Below are 26,524 nucleotides of genomic sequence, written 5' to 3' on the forward strand. Positions count from 1 at the left end.
AAAGTTAGTTACTCCTTATATTGAGAAGTATGACGAATTCGCTCATATAAACGGTTAGTTCTGCGGTTAAACCTCGACAAAACAGGCAGGATATCCGACCCCAGTAATCTACCACTAATATACCATATACCACGCACCTCAAATGACAAGAGAATTTTGTATCCACCGCACATCGATAGTAAAAACACCACGCAAAAATTAGTTTATAACCGAATACTATCCAAGATATACGTAGAAAACAATCAGCGATCAAACACAGAAAGATACTGGTGGATAGACGAAAACCGCCAAATCGCAAACCGAAGATAATTATAGACACAAGATTATAAGGCACACAACAGTTGTACTGTAAATATGTAAATATGTAATATAAAAAACGCTAGGATTAAGAGACGCATAAAGCAATCAAGCGATTAAAAGAAAAGTAGGAAAGATGGCGAGCGTCACGAAATAGACCTGTTCATCGATGTACTTACATATACAGCGCGATTAGTAACTGTGGATTACTCACCACCAGCAATGTTGGCACTGTAAGCATTGTTATGAATAAACAAACTTAGAAAAAAAAAAAAATTCTGCGATTAAACACATGACTCGCAGCCTAAAGGTTAACGGTTCAAATCCTTGGTTCCCAACCTTCTTTTATTTATTTTTTTTTCTAATGGTAATTTGTCTCTTTTTGAATAACTATTATAGCTGTGATATAATCATTGCATTTATTAATAATTAATTACATACGCTGCAATTTTTAAAGACTTTAAGTTATGTTTTCTATCCAGTACGTACATTAACATCCTTACCATATTCGAAATTTACACGCGTTTATTTGTTATTACACACACACACAATTATTTTTTGCAACTTCAGTTTTAATCTCTTATATACGCTGTACATAAATTTATAATCTTCTGCCCACTACTGTAAATACTTGTAAATACTTGTAAATATGAATTCTAAATTAGCACGATAGTGTAAATAAATGTACCCTTTTTGAATAAATTGAACTTGTAAAACATAATTGTGTGTGTGTAATAACAAATAAGCGCGTGTATGTGGTAAGGATGTTAATGTACGTACTGGATAGAAAACATAACTTAAATTCTTTAAAAATTGCAGTGTATGTAATTAATTATTAATAAATGCACTGATTATAGCACAGCTGTAATAGTTATTAAAAAAGAGACAAATTACCATTAAAAAGAAAAAGTTGGAAACCAACGATTTGAACCGTAGACCTTTAGATTGCGAGTCATATGTTTAACCGCAGAACTAACCTTTTTTAACCGAATTCGAAAAGGAGGAGGTTACTCAATTCGATCAGTATGTATTTTGTATGTGTGAGTTCGTCATAGTTCTCAATGCAAGGAGTAACTAACTTTAATTGTTAATATCTTTTAAACAATTAGCCGTCTACCCCCAAAATGGGGTATAGGCGTGTTCAGCTCGACGAGCTCTACTAGGTAGCAAAGTTTCATTAATAAATGAGCGTTACATTTGGGTAGTTTCCCTCGTAAGTTTTTCGGGACAGGTTAGTAGGACGTAGGGCAAAACGTCCTAGAGCACGAATTTCTAAAACACAAAAAATTAACCGTTGAACAGTAGAGCATGGGTTAATCCAAATGGTGAGTGACCCAAACTAAAACTAAATATATAGTTTTTAAACAAAAGGGTTTCATATATTGGAAGAATAATTTTTAAAGGAACAGTATAAAATTCAGAAAAAGAAACTAACATAAAATACAAAATTATATTAAAATAGTGGCCCACTTTATGGTCCGCCATCCGAGGATTAATTTATTTACAACGTATTTTCCATATAATTTGTACTGAAAAAAACTGGCCAAAGGACTTGCTAAAATAGGTAACTAATGGACAACTGTCAAAGAACAGTATTCGCATCAATCCATTACTGTCAACATTTTTGTTTCTCTGTAACCAGGACTGAATTTAGGATTTCAGGAGCCTGGGACTATCAAACCTTCGAGGCTTTCTTAGTTAATTATTTTGTTTCAAAAATTGAAATTTATTCTAACTGAAATTAAATAACACTTAATCACAAAAGAAAAATAATGACGTACAAATAAATATTCTTAAAGAACAAACATCGAAAAAGTACTGTGCACCGATGACAAGATGTCTCATGAGAAGGCCGCAAATCTGATTGGTCAGAATGGAAGGGAGACACCTCATTTCACACGCATTTTCGGTTCTAGCGAGCTATTGGCTAAAACGATCACGCACACTAATTCAGACCGTGTGACGAAGAAAGTCGATGAGACGTATCGAGGCTGAGTGAGATAGTGCGAGGCAAGCATTGGCGTAAGTATACAGTGGATCCGAAAAGTAATGGCATATGCTTTAAAACAAAATAATTTTTTCGAAATCGAACTAAACCACTTAAATTTCTTTTTTTTAGGTACGAAATGATATATTAAATATATTAAATAAAGTACGAAATAATTAACGGTAGGTCAGAAACCCCGACCCTCGTAAATACAGAAATCCTACGCCTATGTAACGTGCGTCGTCAATAACCCAAACGTTGGCGTTACGAAAGCGTCAAACGGTGGGGAACTGGCGGAGCGAACGAGGGTCCCCCGTTGCCCCTGTGCCGTCCCGCGGGACATCTTGTCATCGATGGACAGTACATATTTTAATGAATTTAATGATTTAAAGAGTTTAAAAAGAGAGGATTCATTTTTGCAATAACAATTGGGTCAAAAATTTAGTAGATTTCAAACTTTGGAATTTTTTTACATAGTACATAAGCGGAAGATTTAGAACAGGGCTTTTCTGGGAAATGCAGCTTGAAGCTTCCATCGAATGCTCTCTGTAATAATTGGAAAAAGTAATTTTGCGAATAAAATTAAAAAAAAACTATCATGCCCTAGTTGACGCCCCTGGAAAGGACAAAAAAGAGAGAGCGAAAGATGTGTAAACTAACGTACGATTACGATGCTTATAGCTGTAGCGTTCAGTTGCTGGAACGCACGCGTACCATGTTGTAGTGTTTTTGCCGGTTCTCACAAAACAGTGCTGATATTTTCGTGATTGAAAGTGTAAATATATTTGATGTGTACAGAGAAAAAGAATAAACTCTGAATGTTGTATCATTGTGTTTGAAATATCTGTTTATATTAGTTTTCTATGCTATTAAGGTTAGAAAAATTGTGATACAATTTAGTGTACTGATAATGCGGAGAAAACAAATCTATAGTGTAATCACATGAAATTAAGAAAATCGAAGAAATATGGTGCTATTCGTGTTCGTTTAAAAAGGAAAAACCATAGGGAATTAAAACTGTTGGTGGAAGTAAAACGGGTCATGCGAATGACGTAAGGTAACGGATCTCCGTATGGATAAATAAAATACAGAAAAGAGAAAATTTCAAAAGCAAAGAAAATTCTTTTCTTTTAAGTATCAATAGATTGAAATTACCTACATATATGTTTTTGTATAATACTTTTTCTTTATAGGTGATTTAAAATATCATACATATTTAACAAATTTTAACCCTTAATAGGACAGTAGTGTGGGACAAATAAAAAGAAAAAGTAAAATATAGAAAGTTTACATTCTTTAAGCTGTAACATGATGACATTTCAACAATTTTGTACTTATTAGGTGTCTATAAAAGATATTAATTCATTCACCTATATGTATAATATTTTAACTGGATAATAAGGAACAAAACAATGTACATAATAAAAGATCTGAAGTTTAATTCTATAGAAAACATAATAATTATCGAAAGTAGCTTTCAGTAAGATATAAAGATTAGGTACCATGAAAAGTTTGTGTTATTCTTCTATTAAATTCATTAAACTCTCACTGTAAAGTTTATAAACAAACTTTCATCATAGATATTCATTATAAAGGAATTGATAAAAATCATTCCAAAGTTGTGAAAATTTAAGTTGGTAGTTATTAACATGAAAAATATATGTACAATATCAATCATACTGTCCGTTCGTCTAGTGAAAAAGCACTGACTTTGGAGTCTAAGTTTAACCGCAGCAAATATCATAAATCTAATTATTTAATAAAAGCGTTAAAATAATTAACATAATCATCTGATAAAAGCTTTAGAATATTCAATAATTTAGAATTTCAATAATTTATTTGAAATTACAAAATACACTAGACAAACGGACACTATGATTGATATTGTACTTATATGACATCTGACTTTATATTTCTACTTTGATTCACTAGAAATATAAAAAATGTCAAATTTATGATAAATTTATTAGGGTTATGGGAAGTTTTCCAACAAAGAAAATATGAAGAAGTTCAGGTCACTTAAATTTTATATTATGAAACCCCACAAACTTTTCTTAGAACCTAGTCTATTTTTTGGAATAGGAAGAAATACTTGAAACAAAAGTCGTTTGGTTCAGAGAATTCTATTACTTGGTATATAGAACATTTTCTCTGGTAGAGGTGCCTAGGAGATTTAAAGGTTAACTCCATGAATAGAATTTGTTTAGGTGGCCTGCCTTAGGTGATTCCCCCTATGTAATTGGAAACATGAGTGGATAAAATTTTCAAAAGATAAAACTATTACATGTTATCTTTCTAAAATTTAAAGTAATTATAATGATATAGAGATATAGTGCTACTTTGTATTATTATACCAAAAGTTCAAGTTTTAAAAAAAGTTACATGAAGCCTTTATTCACTAGTGTTTTGCATTTTATATTGCAACGTGACCAGTAATATCTATGGATTAATAATCCTACCCATTAACACTTCGACTATTATTTAAATAACACTCGAATTTGCATACTATTACAAATTTTTTCATTTACGTAAGAACTATCTGTATCAGATGTTTTGCATAGCAATCAACATGATAAAGAATGATTCACAGCAACCTGTGAAAATTTAAGCAATTTATTTTCTTTCTGTTAAATATCACAGTAATTAAAAATTAATACATGATTTTATTAAATTCTTTAAGGTATCCTAAGAGTTATGGATACTGTTACGACAAATGCCATGATCATATTAAGATTCCAATATTAGTATATTTTATGTTCTGTATCTTATCATAGAACGTTCTTAAAATATTAACAACAAATTTTAGTATACATTTTGTTAATTATATCAATTAAAAGGTGTGAATAACCAAAAATGATTTCGAAATTCGTTGTATTATATAATCCCACAGACTTTTCTCAGAACCTAGTGTATTTTTTGAGATAGGAAGAAATACTTGAAACAAAAGTCATTTGATTCAGTGAATTCTATTACTGGCATTCCTTGGTATTTTAAAATTATATTTCAATGCATCAAAATTCTATGCACATTGCATATCAGAGCAAGTCAATTAAACAATGAAATAGAATTTTCTGGTGTTAACTATTCATTTTTGAGTTTTATTATAAAATACAACAGAAGAAATGTAAATAGGGTAAGCTTTACTGATTTTAGTGATGAACTTAACTTAAGTGAAATCTTATAAGGATGGTTATAAGTTCAAATGTTAAATTAAATGTTTTCAATTGACAATATTGATAAAAAAAGATACAGATATATTTTTGAACATTTATTAAGAACTTCATACTTTCTTTGTCAAATTAATGTAAAATTATTCTCTGTGAGTTGATGCAGTATCAAACACGGTAGGCTGCTGTGGACAAAGTGGCTATTAATATTAAAATTAATTTAGGAACATTAAGATAATTATTAATTTAAATATTAAAAGTATACCATATAACTAAAGCATATTTGTAATAAAATTAATATTAAATATTTTCAAATATAATTTTCAAAATCTCAATTTTGAAGATATCGAATCATAAATTAAAATTTTATGTAACATTCTGATTATGTAGTAAATTTTATGATATTTAAGGGGTAACGCTATTCTAGAATTTTGAAAAAATCGAATTTTTTTTTCTGCTTAAAAGGTGCCTTAATATCTTACAAATGATATGGCAAAAGATTATGAGTGGAAAAAATCTCTAAGTACTCGAATTTTGAATTCTGGTGCAGCTCCTCCCAATCTGCTGCGCCTATTACTAAAAACTTTAAACGCATTTTTCTCGAAACCGCATTTTTCAAACTGGCCCAACTCATAAATCAAACAGATCATCATCAATCGATTTGAAAATTTAACAGTATATTTAAAAGTAAATTCTCTACAGAACTACGTAAGATTTTTTCATTATATTGCATAGTTCTTTTGTTATTTTCTTGAAATTTTACATTTTCTCTTAAAACATACGCCATTTTTGTAAAAATCAATATATCAAAAAAATCCTACATAGTTCTGTAGCTGTTTTCATATATAATCGAAAATATTTTGGTTTTTTATCCTAAGTTAAAAATTGTAGGAGCTACTGGTCCGGCCGTTTAGCCCTACAAAAAAGATGCGTCATCGAAGAAATGCTGCAGAGCCCATATTTTGACTTGAATCACTATACAAAAATTAATTTTTAAAGTTTATTAGTTGTAAAATATGCTTACAGAATTTGGATTTATTCCATTATTAAAAAAAAAAAAATTCCAAAATATGCCTATTTTTTCTTACTCTAGAGTGGCGTTACCCCTTAAAATTAAATCTATATTAACTTGTTCTAATTTGGGGTTTTGAAAATTTCTTCTTCCCGCCATTTTCTCTAGGGAAGCCTATGTATGATCGACACTATGCACACAGTTTTAATGCCCATGCCAAGTGTGCGAATAATAATCATTTTTGCTACCATTTTTCGTATTTATTATGTGTTTTATAATTGTGCCCATAATTATGAAAGTGGTCTAAGTCAAAATTTGAAAAAAAATGAATTTATCACTTATTTCACACGACATGATTTTAAACTAAATTTATTCAATGTAATTTTTACGATATCGTCAAAAATGAACCTTTAGATAGTAGTTGTAATTACAACGTTATACGGAATTCATTTAGTGTTAATTATGAAAGTGGTCTAAGTCAACAATTTAAAGAAATTATATAAACATAACTTGAAAATACCGCGTGGCCCTCTTTGTCGCGTGATTTTGGTTTGATAGAGATGAAAATAAAAAAAGCAAATTAATTATACAATCCTGAACATTACCATGAATTGATCGAAAATTGTAGAAAAAGAAATACATTTTCGATCAAACGAATGTCGCAACCGGATTTTATTTCAACGAAATCACTTGAAAAATCAATAACAAGGGCAGTAAAAAATACCGCGGGCGAATCTGTCTCTTGGCTAAAAATTCAATGGATGAGATTCTTGAAAAATGAACCTTATAAAATGTTTTATAAGACTTCTTTAGATGATTCTGTATTCCAAGTTTTGGATCTTTCACCTAAAAGAGGAAGACCAAAAATATACGAAAATATTCAATTACTTCCATTATACAACACCACTAGACCAGTAACGGAAGAAAAACATAAAGATCTTATGTGTTTACTACCATACATCCCTCCAGTTTCTCAGGAACATTTTAAAAATCTTAAAAACTCGAAATTATGATAAAAATGGATTACTTTTTAAAAATGATTAATAAATGTTTATGAATTATTTCGTTAAAGTTGTTGTTTCAAATAAAAAACACAATTTTTTATTACTTTAAGTCAATTATAGGACATTCAGTTAATTTTGAAAATGGTCTAAGTCAATTCAAGCTTTAAAAACAACATTTTCCCATGAAATTCACACAAAATTTCATGTCTATAATAAATTTCCATTAATCAAGACTAATAAATTATAAATTAAAATGTCGCATAATGTAAAAATATTTTTTAATTTATTCAAATGCGATTCATTAAATATCTCGAAACAAGAAATATATGACTTAGACCACTTTCATAATTATGGGCACAATTATAGACCTTTAATTAAACTAATTGTTTTGTTTTATTCATCCATATTTATATGTATATTAGTTTTGACATTTTGTTAATGGAAAATGCAAGTTCACTAAATTCGTTTGACTTTTTTAACCGACTTCGAAAAGGAGGAGGTTACTCAATTCGATCAGTATGTATGTTTTTTTTTTTTTTTTTTTTTTTTTGTGTGTGTTCACCGATTACTCCGAGATGAGTGTACCAATCGGAACGAAACCTTTTACATCTTGTAGGGTATGTCTTCCGGTTGGTCCCATTGAAAAAAAATTTTTCATTTTTTCATTGTTATTGTAAAATACAAGAAGTTTTTAATGTCAAAATTGGACGATTTCAATGAACTTTTAATATGTTGTGGGGGAAATGATTCTGAACAACTTTTTCATTATGCATAATTAACGGAAAGCTTTAGTTTCCGAGATATTCGTAAAAAACTATTGTTACTACTACATTGAATTCTACGTATGCCTACGTGTCTTTACCGGTGTATGAGTCAGCATGCAGTCGCTGATTCTCTACTGTTTCTTGTATACATGTATACTTTCCAAGGCATGAACCGATTGCGATGAAACCTTTCACATTTCCGCGATATCTCACTTGCAAAAATTTATGCAATTTGTTATTGTTAATAACTATTGTTATAACTTGTATGGAACTTGTTATCACTAAAAACTATCATTGTTGCAATTAACCAATAAGAACGGTAAACCACCTTACGGCATCCTACAAATACTGCTCGTTCCACTAAAAAGTGTGAAATAAAATAATTTTTAACAAAAAATACAACCGACTTCGAAATGCACTAAAAAGTATGAAATAATTTCTACTTCATTTATACAAATACCCAACAGCTATTAATAAAACCTATTTACTCGTTAAATAGTATACTAAATACATTTCAACCTTTTCGGAGGCGGCGCAAAATTAAAAATACCCGAATATACGAAGCTGTCAATAATGATTTGATAGGTTATCGACGCTTGAATCTTTCTAGTATAAGAAAAGTTTTTAATTTTGCGCCGCCTCCGAAAAGGTTGAAATGTATTTAGTATACTATTTAACGAGTAAATAGGTTTTATTAATAGCTGTTGGGTATTTGTATAAATGAAGTAGAAATTATTTCATACTTTTTAGTGCATTTCGAAGTCGGTTGTATTTTTTGTTAAAAATTATTTTATTCAAATAAAATTTTAGCTTGAGATGCCAATCATTGTATAGTTTTACTTATTGTTAAATGATTTAATGTTATATTTTGTAGTAGAACGAAACAGGAATAATTTATACAAGTTAAAATACACAAGATATCCATAAACTTTTATTCATATTAAAATATCATAGAAGTTGCATTAATGTAAGAATTCACGAATTTATGTGTGTAAATTCTATATTCTGAATTTATACGAAACATAAATTTATTATCTCTTTAAATGTATCGCTGATTCATCATTAACAATGACTAATTCTTATGTACAAGGAAAATTTGGTAACTCATAAATTCCATTTATGTTTTAATCTTGCAGATTTGTAAAGAACCTAAATAAAAATATTAAGCAGTTTTAAATGTTAATGTGAGGTGTTATACTGCTCTGTATAGCAAATAGAAAAAAATATTAAAACAAAAATTTCAGGATTCTTTTTTGCATTATAAATCTACGCAATGAAATTATTAAAAATTTGTTATTTTAATAAATCTGCTACTTTTATTGTTCAAAATTTTGATCCTGTTAAGTTGGAAAATATGATAAATTTTATTAAAAACGCAAACATAAATTTTAAACATATCCATTGATGTAACAAGATAGTTGTGAGAGGCATCCCCCCCTCCTCCCATATGGACTGGGTTTAACATGATTCTAAAAGATTGAGACATAAAAATTCTGAGATTTCAAAAACCCAGAAATTCTAAAAATCTAAGATTCTGGAATTCTAAAATTTCATAATTTTCAAATTCTAAAATTCGGAAGTTCTGAAATTTAAAAGTTATACAGTAGCATTTTCTTGTTACGTAAAATTAGAAATAAAAAAATAAAATTATAATTAAACAATATTAAATACTTGACGCTGATGGTAAATCTAATGGACCTGTTCCACCTTAGAAAAGAATCCTAATTACATACTCTGATGAATATTCAGCGAGTCAATAAACTTACTGATGCGTGTATCCAGAACGCGTATATATTACAAAAAGCAATTTTATTTTGCAAATTATTTGCATAAGTAAAAACAGTAATTTATAACAGATTTACGGATCTGCTTAAAATATACATACATATACATATGTATCAATTCGTAACAGCTATTTATATACATTACCCTCAGACGACGGACCCTGGATAGAGTCACCATTTTAACTTAATTTTGCATTTCATATTATTTTGACGTTTAAAATTTTACATTGTTCCTCTAAAAATTGTTTCTCCAATACATGAAGCACTTTCGTTTCAAAATATTACATTTAACTTTAGTTTAACTTAATTAAAAAGTTCAAATTTTTAACGTATTATTTAAAAAAAAGGCTATTAACACTAGAACTACCGACCGGTCAAAATGACCGGTTGTATCAATTGTTTACAAGATTTTGTCTTCAAATTTTATTTAATATTTTATAATAATGTTGTGATTTTTTCTAAATTCATGTATTTAATAATATTATACATTTTTTATTTTCTTTAAAACTTTTCTTTGAATTTTTATATTTTGCCAACTAAATATCACACCGGTCAAAATGACCGGTTTGGTAGGAATAGGTATATAACAACTGTTGGTAGTTCTAGTGTTAACTAAATGCTTTATTCGATAACATACAGATTACGAAAAGCAGAGTTTATATTTTTCTTAAAGTTGTTCCTGGTATGAAAATCGTGGCGGGCCGGTGCAACGTGTTCCCTTGTAGGTCGCGGTTAGTCATTACTAATGTTCAGCCTGCCTTTGCCTTATGAAGGGGCATTATATTAATTTTATTTTTTCTTAACTATGTTATACCAATCTGACACTCTTGAAACTTTTACAGATAATAGTTAAGTAGTAAATGAGTATTCTTAATGTTTTTGGTGGATATCACGCAAGGGATTGTTTATAAAAATCACCCTCAACAATTTTTTTATTAATTTTCAACCCTTAATTATTGTGTAAAAATTTTGAGAAAAATACGTGAAGTACAGCTAATGAGTATCTACTATTTGCAGTTTAATGTGTTCAAATATCTTAAACAATATCCGTGAAAAAAAATAGTAAAGATTAGGATTGTTACCCTCATATCTCTCTTACTAGGGAGGGTAGGGGGTTGAAATTGCTCATAGTCGTTCTTTACGTAACATGCATTATGTGGTATAAATATCAACTATAATTATTGCTGGAGCCGATTCACTATGCTTGTGCGGCTAGACGGCTAGACCCTTTAACAGCGAAATTACCCAAGTGTGTCAAAATAACAGGTTTCAGATTTCTGATTTTAAATTATACCATTTATTAACCTTGCTGTCTCCCTTTGGGTCTATGTGACTCACAATGAAAATTATATTTTCATATCCTCTTTAAAGATTTTCTTTTCATTTTTAATTGACTGTAAATTTTATGTTATACTTCTTAGGAATGAATCCTTTTAAAATTTGAAAAAAAAAAAATAAAATCATGTTTCAGATGTCATAAAATGAAACTGTAAGCGAAGAGAACAACAGAGTTCAACTGTTTTTGTTGAAACATGAGATACAGAATTATTGTATACGCTGCTTTATGTCTCACTCTTTATGTATTTATTTTTCGATTTTATCTTCGATTTAAAAGTCAGTGTGTAAATTGACATGCGTTACGAAAAGTAGCACGTATTACACGTATTTCTCTCACGTATGCCACGTAAAGAAACACACTTCATCGTATCTTATGAATATTAACACGTACTTCTCTTTGGTTCAAAAACCAGTACGTTATACTGTTTCGTTACGAAGAATAATACATTTTCAATTTTACGGTAAAAACTGATACGTTATATTATTTCACTGTGAAAAATAACAATTTGAATTGATTCAATGTCCACACAACCGTATCCGTCAACGTAGCAATCCCCTCTCCCCGTCCATTCTCTTGATGTAGGTTATGGTCTGTATTCGACGGAAAACACGTTATTCACTTTTTTCAGAGAACGGGTACGGTGAGAGGGACACCACGTTGATAGTACAGTGACGGTACATACGGTTGTTTGTAAATATATCTTCAGTTTTCGCAGTAAAAAACGAAGCAGAGCTGTACGTAGAGATTGCAGGGCCCGGAGCAATAACAAAAATTATAGAAATTATTTAATTAGATGGAGATAACCTTAAAACCTATTATTAATACGCGTATTTTATATTTGTCATTTATTGTAAAATTTTGCAATTATACCAACTCGAATTTTATTGTAAATAAAAATTCGACTATTAATACGTTTGCAGTTAAAAGAGAGTTGTATTTTCCGTGATACGTACTATTTCTTTGTAAGATAAAGTAAACGTGCTATTTTTTATAACACACCTTGATGTTCGAAGTGTACAGTTTTATTCAGTACATTTTTTAAAAAATATTTTAAAAATAAAAATATTTGGGAAAATATTTGAATTTAAAATGACGTATACAAATTAATTCAGTACCTTATGTTTTTTAATTGAGAATTTGTTTTTAAAATGTCAGTAAATTCAATTATTCAAATCATATTTACGCATTACTTTCCAAATCCATTGAAGCGCTGGAAAATATTCAAATTTAAAATAGTGATTAAAAAGGTGTAGTATTAAAGTCACTGCATTAATTCGTACATCTAATAATATACGCATACAGTTATAATCTATGTATATTATACGCTTTTTATAAGAATGGTAGATGTTAAAAAAAAAATGTTGAAAACTGTTTTTGAATGTACTTAGGAAAAAAAATTAATAGGTTATTAATTTCTAATATCCATTGATTGTTACATTAATGAACGAGTTATTGAAATCATTTTCTTTATTATAAACAAAGGGGGTAGGCGGTTTATTCCGGGAGTCTCTCTGCAAAGAGCGCCACCTAGTGAGGATAAATCTTAGGGCACGGTCCTAGTATGTACCTAAGTATCGAGACCCTACGACGCGACGTAGGGAAGGGGTCGAAAATGGTCAACATTTTATAATGTATTCCTATGGATATCACATATTTCAAAGCTCTCGTCACGTGACCTTAGGGTCAAGGAGTTAGGTGGTACGGCACGGTTTGTAGACCTTAAAGAGAGCTTTCATATAATATGCCACATGACCACCTACCTGAACCTGGCACCCGACTTTGAAAAAATCAATTTTTTACAATTGCATTGTATTCTCCTTCGTTTGTACCCGTTTGTACCACTTTTCTTTTCGTTTGTACCCTAAGGGGTGAAAAGATATGAGGGGGTGAAAATAGCCTAGCACCCCACTTTAACATTTTTCAAATCTTTGGCTGAACTTCGTCTTGGGGGACCAAAAATTTCTGGATGAAAAGTATCAAATCTTATAGTTTTTGACCTGAAACATTCGAAAATGCAAGTTAAATGTCCAGGAAATCAATAGTTCAAAAGATACGAGTACATGAAAATGTGTATACTTGGCGTACTTTGACAGGTCAATACGACGCCATATTGTCCAATGAGTAGAGTCGCCGTCGGTAAAACAGAATTATATAAGTGGTGGCCTAAACCCGGTATACCTAAGGTTAAGTTTTTTTTTTTATAAACAATATCTCCTCGGATTTGATAGGAACTGATGGTACTCACACCCAACAAATAGAGTCCAAACAAAGGATTAGACGCGGGGAAGAGTCAATATCGCATCGTACTGATCTGTCAAAGTACGCCAAGTACACACATTTTTATATACTCGTATCTTTTGAACTATTGGTTTCCTGGACATTTAACTTGCATTTTCGGACTTTTCAGATCAATAAAAACTACAAGAACACATATTTTGGACCCGTTAATTGTTGGTCCCCTAAGACGAAGTTTAACCCGGGTGCTGTTTCCTAATCGTTTGTACCCGTTTGTACCACCTTTACTTTCGTTTGTACCCAAGGGGTTCGTTTGTACCGCTTTTTGAAAAAACTCGCAAGGGGTAACTTCGCCATTTTTTAAGATATTCGAAATCTGAAAGCGGGTGCTGTTTCCTAATCGTTTGTACCCGTTTGTACCGCCTTCACTTTCGTTTGTACCTGAAGGGGTTCGTTTGTACCAATTTTTGAAAAAACCCCCAGGGGGCAACTTTGGCATTGTTGAAGATTTTTCAAATCTCCTTGTGGGTGCTGTTTTCTAATTGTTTAAGTATTAACGCGTATATTTGTTCTAAATATTAAGTACCTTTAAATATTTTCTAACGACTACTAGTTCAAGATTGTCGATAATATCGATCACTATATATCTGAGAAGACTTGTTCACTTATCATCAAATTTGATTCCGCCGTCCATAATCTAAATAATTACCGAGAAAAACATTACTGTTTCCAACAAAGAATTATTTTCGCGACTCAACAGCACATACAATGAAACGTATCGAAGTGTAACACGCCTATTTTGATGAAACTTTGGGGAAATATAGGTTTTATAAAAATATTCAACACGTATTTTTTTTTATCTGCCATCGTCCATGTTATGGGGATGGAAACAGTTTTGTGTTGTTTTCTGTTATTCAGCACATAAGAGATCTCAATCATCACAAATAGTTCCTTTCTTTTAACGAGTCACTACATATATGGTTTCCGACCAACGCATAGACTATGAAATACTGTAGGTCGTAGATTTGAAGTTAGCAATATTAGTTACGCAATATTTATAGTCTTTATGTCATTAATATAAAAAATATACAAAAATGGCGAAGTTGCCCCTTGGTGATTTTTTCAAAAGTCGGTACAAACGAACCCCTTGGGGTACAAACGAAAGTGAAAGTGGTACAAACGGGTACAAACGATTAGGAAACAGCACCCGTAAAAAGATTTGAATAATCTTCAAAAATGGCGAAGTTACCCCTTGCGAGTTTTTTCAAAAGTCGGTACAAATGAACCCCTTGGGGTACAAACAAAACTGAAGGTGGTACAAACGGGTACAAACGATTAAGAAACAGCACCCGTTAAAAGATTTGAAAAATGTTAAAGTGGGATGCTAGGCTATTTTCACCCCCTCATATCTTTTCACCCCTTAGGGTACAAACGAAAAGAAAAGTGGTACAAACGGGTACAAACGAAGGAGAATACAATGCAATTGGAAAAAATGGATTTTTTCAAAGTCGGATGCCAGGTTCAGGTAGGTATATCTTTTCACCCCTTAGGGTACAAACGAAAAGAAGAGTGGTACAAACGGGTACAAACGAAGGAGAATACAATGCAATTGGATAAAATTGATTTTTTCAAAGTCGGGTGCCAGGTTCAGGTAGGTCCGTCAAAGCATTCTTACAGACCAGTTCCGCCATTTTGTGGATAATACAGACAAATTCAGTTCAGCTAATAGTTATAAGGTGGCGTCTAACTAAGAAGGCTGCCGATTTGGAATCGTAGCCAAAATCAGGCGTTACCTTGGTTACGTCACTCGAGTGAAGGCAAGCGAAAGCAAGCGAAAAAGGCAACAACGCCCAAACGCTGAGTGAGACGCATTGCAGTCATGCTATCTTTCTCTCATTCTGAATGTTGAGATTGTCCGTTTTCGCTAGGTTTTGACTGACGCCCGCCTGGATTTTTCACAGCTCCCCATAACAAACCTCGCTCAAAGAAGAGGTATAACAAGAGAAGAATATACCTCCTCTTTGCAATAATTCTGCAAATGTATTCAGACATAAGTTGTATATGAGATATTTATTTATTTAAATTATTTGCGTTCACTCAGAATATTGACTAACACTCCTTTGTATTTTTTATTAGTTTCGAAAAACAAAGTTACTATAGGTTTTTGGAAATACAAGCGTCACGCAATTGGGACGAAGTATATCTTTTTAGTAAGAGATAGGAGAAATCTATTGACGTAAAAGTTGAATGGTATGACTTATGAAAAATATGAGATATCTCACGAAATATTAGTTTTTTAAACATTGTACTGTTAGATATAGGTGATAGGTAATAGTGAGAGGGAATAGTAGCGAGGGGAGAGAAGGAGAGAAGGAGCTGAGGCCCCTCCATTTATTAGTTCTATTACTACTTTTTTATCCAGAATTTTCAAAAGAGTTGATACGAGTAAAGAAAGAAATGCAAATCTATTTAAACAAAAAGTGCTTGAGGCGCTGTTGCCTTCCTAGATCGTGTTGAGCGCACGCTAGCTGAGAATTAAACCTATCAAGTTCGTAAAGGATCACGCAAGTGGCTCCACCAGGGTGATGCTAGCGTGGAGCCCGAACTTCGAATTCCGCGTCGGTAAAACAGTCAACGTTTCATCGAAAATGAGGCCGAGCAGAAACTGATTTCAGCGCCACCTCAGTTATTGTATCCAACTAACGGCATGCTATTCTACATCAATTTTCGCATACATCTAAATGACACACGGATGCTACGATAGCTATATTATGTACGCCACCGCCAAAGTATAAAATACGATATTGCATACATCACCTAGGAAATGTATGAATGATATAATTCCTTCACCCAAATATTATATATACATTTCTTGTAATATAACATAACCAAGGGAAGAATATTGTTGAATTCCGGATTGGGGAATCAAGTACAACACTTTAAAACCAAGACGTTTATTAGACGAACGGCAAGAAGCGTACGCTGGTACTGACTACAGAAAAATCTGCTAAAACGTTTTGGGGTACATGTATATATAGGGTAAGCGTGGGTAACCGGTGGTCAGAGGATGGGCAAAGTACAAGGGGCAGGATGAATAACTGGGGGAAGAAGCAAGATGAGTTAGGACTATGAGATATCAAGGTACAAGGAATAGGATGACTAACTGAGTACAGGAGGCTAGATGAGCTGGAACTATGACTAGATAATGTTTGTGTTGAGATATCTTTGTTGGCGGTGAATTGGTCATACAACAATATTCCTACAAATCGAATGCCTAAGGTTAGTTTTTTTTTTAAATAATATGTCCCGATATTGTACTCCGAATTGTGAAAAACTCCTGATTAAAATGATACCAAACACCACATAGTTTAGTGCCACGGAACTGATTGTTTAGAAGACAGAGTTCAGAAATTGCAAATACTATTATAAGTAAAAATTGTCCAAACCATATCGTGTTTGGTATTATTTTACTCAGAAAAACGTCACAAATATCTTGGTAAAAGTTTTATAAAAAAAAAATGAAAAATAACAAACTTCAGTCGTTGCATCAGTATTACTTCACTGATATATCCGATCCCAGATGTGCCCAGATCATATTACACCACTCGGCGAGCGAACATCCCGGCATCTCAAGGAGTACACCCTCCAGTAGTGGGGATGAGTTTTTCGTTTTCATTGAATCTTTACTATTCACTAAAATGCCGGAGCCTATTGATTTTTGGATATATTATAGAAATCGATATTTTAAACAACTTTTTCCTGTACATATAAATGATAGTCCAAAAATCATTGAAATCGGGGAGGACGTATTTGTTCTGCAGTTTTACCAAAAAAAAAAATAATAGCAATCAAAAATAATGATAGAAATAATGATCTCGTGACATATGGGTTGAAAATCGCTATCCTAGTCGATAGAACGTCGCGTGTAAAAGAAATTCACGCGTCAAAGTCTATCGCCTCTTCCAGGCTCGAACGTTCCATTCTCCACGATACATTATATCGTCGTCGACGGTTCGGTCGACGCACACAGATTCAGATATACGAGCTGCGAATGAGCGCGCGGTCGAACGTAGAATGTGGGTATCAAGGTACCCGAATTGAGTCGGAGTGATACGTCGGACTCACCACTCCCTTTCAGGGTGGCGAATAAAACAGAAAAACTTGGTTTTACTATATCTGAGATCTTTTATTCTCGCCTTCTAACCACAGGCCGGTTCGACTTGAAGGACGGTGCAAGATAAAATGGCGCTAGTTTCTCGTTAGTTCTCTATCCCCACTCTCGCTGAGTGGGTTGTGCGCAGGCTGATCCCCACAAGAAAACGAACGAACTGCGCTCTACAGAATAAACGAGGAACTAAAGGGTATAGCAGGATAAGATGGTCAAAAGTGCCCTTGAGCCGAATTTGCTTCGCAATGCACCATTCGATAGCATATCCCAAAAAACTATGGTACACCAAGTTTCAACCCTGTACCTCAACCGGGAGGGTAGTTACAGGGTAAGAAAGAAAAAGTAGTTTTTGTCATATTTTCCCTATTTAATGGCATTCAAAAAATCTGAAAAAATTCTAGAATATTCTAGCCATGTTTCTTTATGATAGTGAATTTTTTCAGATTTTTCGTCTGCAAATCCTAGGCGTGAAAAATCAAAAACGCAAAAAAAAGTCGAAAAATTGAGATTTCGGGTAGAAGCTTTCGAGATACTAGATTTTTACTTTTACAATAGTTAGATATTAGCATGGTTGGTGTCCGCAATTTTTTTCAGATTTTTCATTCTGGTGCGTCAAACCGAAAAAAATCAAAAACCGATATTTTCGACATATTTCGTGCGATAACATGAGAAATACTTTGAATTTTTACATTTCCTTTACACACTTAGTGCATTATATGATTTCTAACATTTGTGCACTGGATGCAGTAAAATCTGAATGGAGAAAGTGAAGTTATTGCAAATAATTGAAAATTACGCACCTTATCTGCTAAAATATTAGAAAGTTTTTCAACGTCGCCGATGGCTAAGTCGGTAAGGTGTCCGTCTATGGAACCGCTGGAAACTGTTTTGTCTCGAGTTCGCGCCCCATGTATGTACAATTTTATTTTTTTTCATAAAACAATTTTTTTTGTAATTATTAATTACATAAGAATATACAATAATCATTTAATAACGTATGAAAATAATTTTGAAATATTTTATTATTAAGTATACATAAAAATAAGTGGTGCACTACCGACTCTTTGGCTATATGTACAATGAAGGTAAAATATACATATATTGCTTTCAATATCCATCATAACCCAACAACCACGCGGCTTTTCAATTAACAAGATATTGGGAGCTATCCGTAATTAGAACAATACGTAATCAGAAAATCGGTATATTTAATATGTATACTTAATAATAAAATATTTCAAAATTATTTTCATACGTTATTAAATGATTATTGTATATTCTTATGTAATTAATAATTACAAAAAAAATTGTTTTATGAAAAAAAATAAAATTGTACATACATAGGGCGCGAACTCGAGACAAAACAGTTTCCAGCGGTTCCATAGACGGACACCTTACCGACTTAGCTATCGGCGACGTTGAAAAACTTTCTAATATTTTAGCAGATAAGGTGCGTAATTTTCAATTATTTGCAATAACTTCACTTTCTCCATTCAGATTTTACTGCATCCAGTGCACAAATGTTAGAAATCATATAATGCACTAAGTGTGTAAAGGAAATGTAAAAATTCAAAGTATTTCTCATGTTATCGCACGAAATATGTCGAAAATATCGGTTTTTGATTTTTTTCGGTTTGACGCACCAGAATGAAAAATCTGAAAAAAATTGCGGACACCAATCATGCTAATATCTAACTACTGTAAAAGTAAAAATCTAGTATCTCGAAAGCTTCTACCCGAAATCTCAATTTTTCGACTTTTTTTTGCGTTTTTGATTTTTCACGCCTAGGATTTGCAGACGAAAAATCTGAAAAAATTCACTATCATAAAGAAACATGGCTAGAATATTCTAGAATTTTTTCAGATTTTTTGAATGCCATTAAATAGGGAAAATATGACAAAAACTACTTTTTCTTTCTTACCCTGTAACTACCCTCCCGGTTGAGGTACAGGGTTGAAACTTGGTGTACCATGGTTTTTTGGGATATGCTATCGAATGGTGCATTGCGAAGCAAATTCGGCTCAAGGGCACTTTTGACCATCTTATCCTGCTATACCCTTTCTGGTCTGTTTTACCTTGTTGACGTCTTTCGCGAATGAACAATCAACGAAATCGTAGTTTTCAAATGACTTCTTCCTGGAGAGTTGTATATCATCCCTTGGGTGCTCGTTTTATTATATCCGCCCCAAAGAATATCAGTCTGGTCCCTATTTGGACAAACTATTGGCAGAAAAGATTTGTGCTGCATAGCCTTACTATTAGATGAAGAGGAAGAAAATAAGAAAAGAAAGCGACGTTTTGGCACCCATAAAATGTTAAAAATAAGAAAGATTAGTGGAGAATATTGGACGTTATTTCGATAATTAATGGACATCCTTTTTATAATTGTCACTATAATTTTTATCTTCTTGATTATACAAAAAAGTATAATGCCTCACTAACTCTATTAACTTTTCGTTCTGCATTATTATAATATATTGCTCACACCACGTCTGTTCTATCGTCAGATGCAACCAAATGCATATCATACGACAGCGTCCGTTCGGTCGCATTTCGATTGTTTCAGTCACGTATAGCTTCAGTCAAATTATTCTTTTCGAGAATGTCAGTCGTCTTATGTCTGAAACGGAACGCATCTGAACCGATCCATCACGGTATATATAAACACTCGTATTCAATAACACAGAACAATATTTGTCGGAACCTAACTGATCGGAAACGGCCCGTGTCTGAACGGATAATATAAATCGACCTTTATGCGTCGTACACGTACGGTATAAAACAAAAGAAAAAGAAACATACAGTTAAATTTGCGCGCTGTATTTGAAATCGTGTGTTACGAGCCGGAGGGGGCGGCTGCGAAGCCGGGGCTTAATTTCGGTTATGGTAATTGTTAATAGCTTGACCAGTGTTGTTATTAACACTGGGAGCCTAAGGAAGTAGACGTGGAGACGAACCTACGTATGGCTAACGTAGGGAGCTCCAGGAGGTTGGCTATGGTGGACGAACCTACGTATGGCTAACGTAGGGAGCCACAGGAGGTTGGCTATGGTGGACGAACCTACGTATGGCTAACGTAGGGAGCCACAGGAAAGGTGAAGAGTGGAGGACGAACCTACGTATGGCTAACGTAGGGAGCTCCAGGAGATTGGCTATGGTGGACGAACCTACGTATGGCTAACGTAGGGAGCCACAGGAAAGGTGAAGAGTAGAGGACGAACCTACGTGTGGCTAACGTAGGGAGCCTCAGGAGTGTGATATGCGGACGAACCTACGTATGGCTAACGTAGGGAGCCGCAGGAAATCTTAGTATTAGGTCTCGTAACTTGATTGATGTACCTCGAGCGGTAAAGGTACACCTTAGTGGGTTTCTGGATAGTAAATATAATTGAACAATAGTATGTAAGTTAAAATAATACGAGTTTATGTGTAATTGTCGCGGTGTTCAATGAATTAAACTCTAAGTTGCAAGTTTAAATGAATTGAATAAATAAAGTTTAGTTTCGATTCCGCGAAGCAAGAATCTAATCCTTCTTAGTTTTCTCGAACGCGAGCAAACGGGGGCGGACTACAACGATTAGAATAATGCTTAACAGCAGACAACGTACTGTATAGTTACTGTGAGTGCTTGAAAGGGACTTGAATACCCGATCTCACAGAGTTTTCTCGTTGCAGAGATTATCCGTAAAAGAACGTACTGACGTGTATCGAACTGATTCTAGACTTCAACTAGACCCGAGGTGCCCTTGTCGCCACCCTTTTTATACTCAAAAATTAGAGTAAAAAGGGTGGTGGGGACTGACTCTACGTGACCCGTAGAACCGCGCCCTTGCTTTGCGTTGGTCTCAAATTTTTTAGAAGACGTTTGGTGTCGGGTGCACACATCCGATTCCATGTAAGGCTTGAGAAGGGTTTGTAACACCATATAAGGAAATTTCCGAGATGGATACGTAACACGTGCATTGTAAGATAGTAATATCTTCAACAGAGCTCTACCAACTTATCCATCTCGATGCATAGAGACGTAGAGACGATGTAAAGACAAAAATTTCTCTACTGGGGCTGTTTACACGGTAGAGAAATCTCCACAAAAAGGCTCTCAGGTAGAGGGACCGTAGAGCTCTACGGTGCAGCTCTACAAGGTGTGTACACTGAGTTGCATTGAACTTGTCGCAGTGAAGTTGGCTACAAATTCACTACACATTCACTGTGATAGCGTTAGTGAATTTGTAGCCAACTTCATTGCGACAAGTTCAATGCAACTCAGTGTACACGTCTCTACGTGTCTCTACCGAGAGTTTTCTCTACACTCTACCATTTCTTCTCTCTCGTGTACACTTATCTTAAAGACTGCTCGAACTTATTATTTAGAGTCCAATTGATTTTAACATGTATCATATTACACGTAACATTTTTAAAATAAAAAATGTGTTATAACATTTCACGCTTGTCACATTTACAATAGAAGTATCTTTCGCAAAAAATTAAATGTTTATAATGCATTAATTTATTGACATTGTTTTATTCAAAGCAGTTGTTTGAATAATTTAGGAGGGTATTGGGGAACAACGGTTTTCACATTCATATTCAGCGCACAAAACTCTATATGAAATATGTATTGAATTTTAAAAGTCCAAATGGCTATTGAATAGTATTATAATTTGATTCATATACTGTATCTCAATTAATATAATAAATTCATGTATTTTATAACAATGGCCAACATGATTAAGTTTACTTTTGATTAAAGTTTCTGTCTATTTAAAAGAATTACAGCAAACGCTCAATGAATCCCTGCATTTAAATTTTTTCCGGGGAAACGAAGAATTATCGAGCATAAAATACATACGAACATTTTTCACAATTAATTATTTCTGTGATATAATGACAGAGCTCAAATGTGCATAGCTCAATAAAATCGTCTCGAGGACACTTTTGACCATCTTACCCTGCTATACCCTTTCTTGAATACCATTAAATAGGGAAAGTATGGTAAAAACTGCCTTTTTTATTTTACCCTGTAACTACCCTCCCAGATGAGATACAGGGTTGAAATTTGGCACAGACTGGTTTTTTCTTATCACCTATCGAATGGTTCATAGCAAGTTGAATTTGGTTTGGGGGCACTTGTGACCATCTTATTCGGCTATACCCTTTGGTGTACAATTTTTTTTAGTAAGTCATTAAACGGTGTATTGCCGGCTAAAGTTGGCTCAAGAATACTTTCGACCATTATATCTTGCTGTACCCTTTAATTTAATTTAATTTAATTTTTTATAAATCTCTATAAATGTAATTATCATGATGATGATTATAACCTAATAATATCATTGAACAATAATTGTCTCTGAAATAATTGCATTAAGTACTAAAACAAGATATTCATTACCAAATTTTGATTTTGTTTATTTTTCAATAACAATCTGCTTTTATCAGTGATTTAGGATTGTTCTCATTCAACACATCTTGAATTACTAATTATTATTCTAAAGTCTGGGCTATAACTTACTGCAGTTTTGATTGAGGCCTTTGTATGTGTGCCGCAAAGCATGCGTATAAATTTCACAGCGCAATAGTGAAAGGGAATATAAGGGAAACTCGGATTCGATTTAAATCTGAGTAGAGGTGCTTATATAGGGTGTCATATTTGATATCAGAAAAGTTCGTGTCGTTTTTTATTTTATTTGTTAATCTATCACTGCAAAATTTATAAACTTTCAAATTTAAAAATTACAAAATCCAAATATTACATTTAAAAATTTGGTGAATTTGTAGAAAAGACGCTCCCCCTCCGATATCGATGATTTTTAAATATGTTGTAAAATTCGACATTTTATGCAACTTTTTTTCTCTGAGCTATATGTCGGATTCGATTGGTTTGCCAGATATTTGCGAAAAACTATGAGTACTACTAGATTTAATTTCGTCTGTACGTATGTAACGGGTGAGCTTAAAATCAAAGTTAAATACAATAATTTCAATAATTTTGACATTGGACTTGCGTAGCCGGCCGTTTAAAGGCGGTCAGAATATTGGTATAACCTTACCTAAATGGAGTTCGGTTCTAGATCCCGAAGCGAGCAGACGTGTTTCTGTCTCTACCGGTGTAAACATAGGCCGCGTGTTGGTGTTCTGTGTGATTTCTGATTTTCGACAGTGAAATATTGTATAAAGCCCTATATAGTTAAATTAAAGTTCTAATCGAAAGCTGCATGAGCAGCAACAACCCCAAAATGGGGGTTGTTGACTCTAACAACTCCCAACAAAGTGTTCAGCAACAGTGTAATGAAGAAAACGAAGCCACCAAGACAAACGCGAGTAATCAGAAGACATATGCCAAAGTTATTGCTAATGATGTATTTCCAAAAAAGGATCAAGCCATTATTGTCGATTCCAAGGAAGGCGTTTCTATAAAGGAATATGCAAATGCACTGGCGAAGTTAATCGATTCAAACTCCATCCGGTTCATTTCAAGAATCTCCAATGGAAGAATATGTATTTTTTTGTCAAATAAGTCAGCAGTTGAATATGTATGTAATAAACGACTTAAAATAAAGGAGTATGACCTCGAAATACGTCCCCTAATAAGAAGCAACAAAAGGGTTATAATATCCAATGTTTGCCCCATTATACCTCATGACATAATAAAAGAGACCTTAAGGAAAAGAGGAGTCGACATCACATCGAATATAACATTTTTACGAGCTGGAATGACTGATCCTGGGTACTCCCACATTCTTAGTTTTCGAAGGCAGTTTTACATTAAACCTGAATGTGAAGGAAACCTTCCGGACGCACTGCAAATCACGTATGAAGACACAACGTATTGGGTTTATCTTACTACAGACACAACAACGTGCTTCGTATGCAAACAAGAAGGACACATCGCTCGTCTGTGCCCAACCGTTGTGCCTTCAAACGATAATACTCTTGACAGGGAAGAAGAGTCGGCTATCACACAGCCAGAAATTATCAACAAGGAAAAAGTGTCAATAGTGGAACAATCAGAACATTCTCAATACACAGTAATTTCGGCTGTTAATACAAATGGAACCAAACAGACTAGCGCTACAGACTTCCAGATGCCACCACCTTTGCCTACCACTACTACCGGAAGGATCAAAAGGCCCCTCAGCACCACCACGAGTAGCAGCTCTGACCCCGATAAAGTCGACGGGAAAAACTCTTCGTCAAACGTGGGCGACCCCGCTCCGAAACAGCCAAAACAACTCTTTCATGAGAAAATCAAAAGAAACCCACACAAAAAACAGTGCACACAAAACGAAATAGACGCTCAGCTACTCCCTGCTAAAAATCACCTTATCAGTAATGCTCAGGTGTATCCGCTTAACTTTGAGGAATTTTCCCTGTTTTTGAAAGACACTTATGGAAACCCCGATATTCCTGGCATAGCCAGAAACTTCACTTCCGACACTCCAGCTCTTATTGCTATGCTCATGGACGCTCGTTCCCATATTACGGAGCGAAATCTAAAAAGTCGCATCACCAAAATGATTAAACGTTTGGCAAGTCCCGATTCCGAAGATCCAAGCTCAACAGATGACCAGGAGGCATAATCATTTACACTAAATCTATCCAAAAATGGGTCCTAATAAAGAAGACGTTTTAAAAATTCTCTACTGGAATGCAAGGAGCATCTTGAAGCGTAAAGAAGAAATTCAACAAATTTTGCACACTGTAGACATTTTTGCCTGCGTTGAAACCTGGCTCAGTCCGTCCATTTTGAACTTGCAATACCCCGGATTTATTAGTTTCAGGTTAGATAGAACCCACGCACCCGGTGGCGGGATTTTATTGCTGATTCGGAAAAATTTGGCATACAAGGAAATACCAGGTATTATGTCCCCCCACGAATCTGTTGAAATCTGTGGTATTAGAATCACCAATACTAATCCAGCCTTCAACCTCATAGTCTGTTATAGAGCTCCTGGTCTTACTCTCACTCTTGATCAATGGGGTAAAATTTTTTCCAATCTCAAAACAGATCAATGCAATATTATGATGGGCGACTTTAACGCCCATCATGTTAACTGGAATTGCAATAGAAGTGACAGAAATGGAGAAAACCTGTTAGAAATGGTTGAAAAACACAACTTGTTTATTCACAATCACGATTCGTATTCTCATATTGATAAATATTCTAAATCTAACATCGATCTGGTTCTTTCAAGTAACAATGTAGCCGATAAAATTAATATTAACGTGAATGATGATACCTGGGGATCCGATCACTATCCCATATATATTAGCGTAAGCGCACAAAAAATCCGCTATTGTAAAAAATCCCATAAACTCAGCTCGAAACGGACGGACTGGGCAAATTTCGCGTTGCACCTCGACTCAGCATTCCCACAATTTTTTTGCGCCGAATATGAACTTCTCCCACCTAGTCAAAAATATGACTCCTTTGTAAAGGTTTTGAAAGAAGCAATAGTTAATAATACACCCAAGAAAAAAATTGTGGGTCCGCGAACGCATAGAAATCCTGTTGCATGGTGGGATAAGGAGTGCCATGAAATAAAGCAACTCAGGAACAAGGCATTCAAAAAATGGGAGCGATCAAAAACTCTTGAAGATCTCATTGAATATAAAAGGCTGATTGCATTGGCGAAAAAAACCTTTAAAACAAAAAAGAAAAGTAGCTTTATTGAATTCGCTAAAACAATAAACCTACAAACTGATAGTCGATATGTCTGGAACACTTGCAAAATCTTAAAAAATAAGTGGATTAAAACAAACCCATCG

General features: G+C 33.6%; 1 protein-coding gene across 2 annotated transcripts in view; it reads left to right on the forward strand.

Annotated features, from left to right (window-relative positions):
- The first annotated feature begins 2,951 nt into the window (after positions 1-2,951).
- Positions 2,952-26,524, forward strand: part of LOC114881243 (MICAL-like protein 1) — a 181,146-nt gene continuing 157,573 nt past the window's right edge. For both annotated transcript variants that reach the window (XM_046287273.1, XM_046287274.1), the window contains exon 1: positions 2,952-3,341. The gene's annotated coding sequence lies outside the window, so the exon portion shown is untranslated. The remainder of the gene's footprint in view (positions 3,342-26,524) is intronic.

The sequence above is a fragment of the Osmia bicornis genome, chromosome 1 (assembly GCF_907164935.1).
Source record: "Osmia bicornis bicornis chromosome 1, iOsmBic2.1, whole genome shotgun sequence".
Classification (NCBI taxonomy): Eukaryota; Metazoa; Arthropoda; class Insecta; order Hymenoptera; family Megachilidae; genus Osmia; species Osmia bicornis.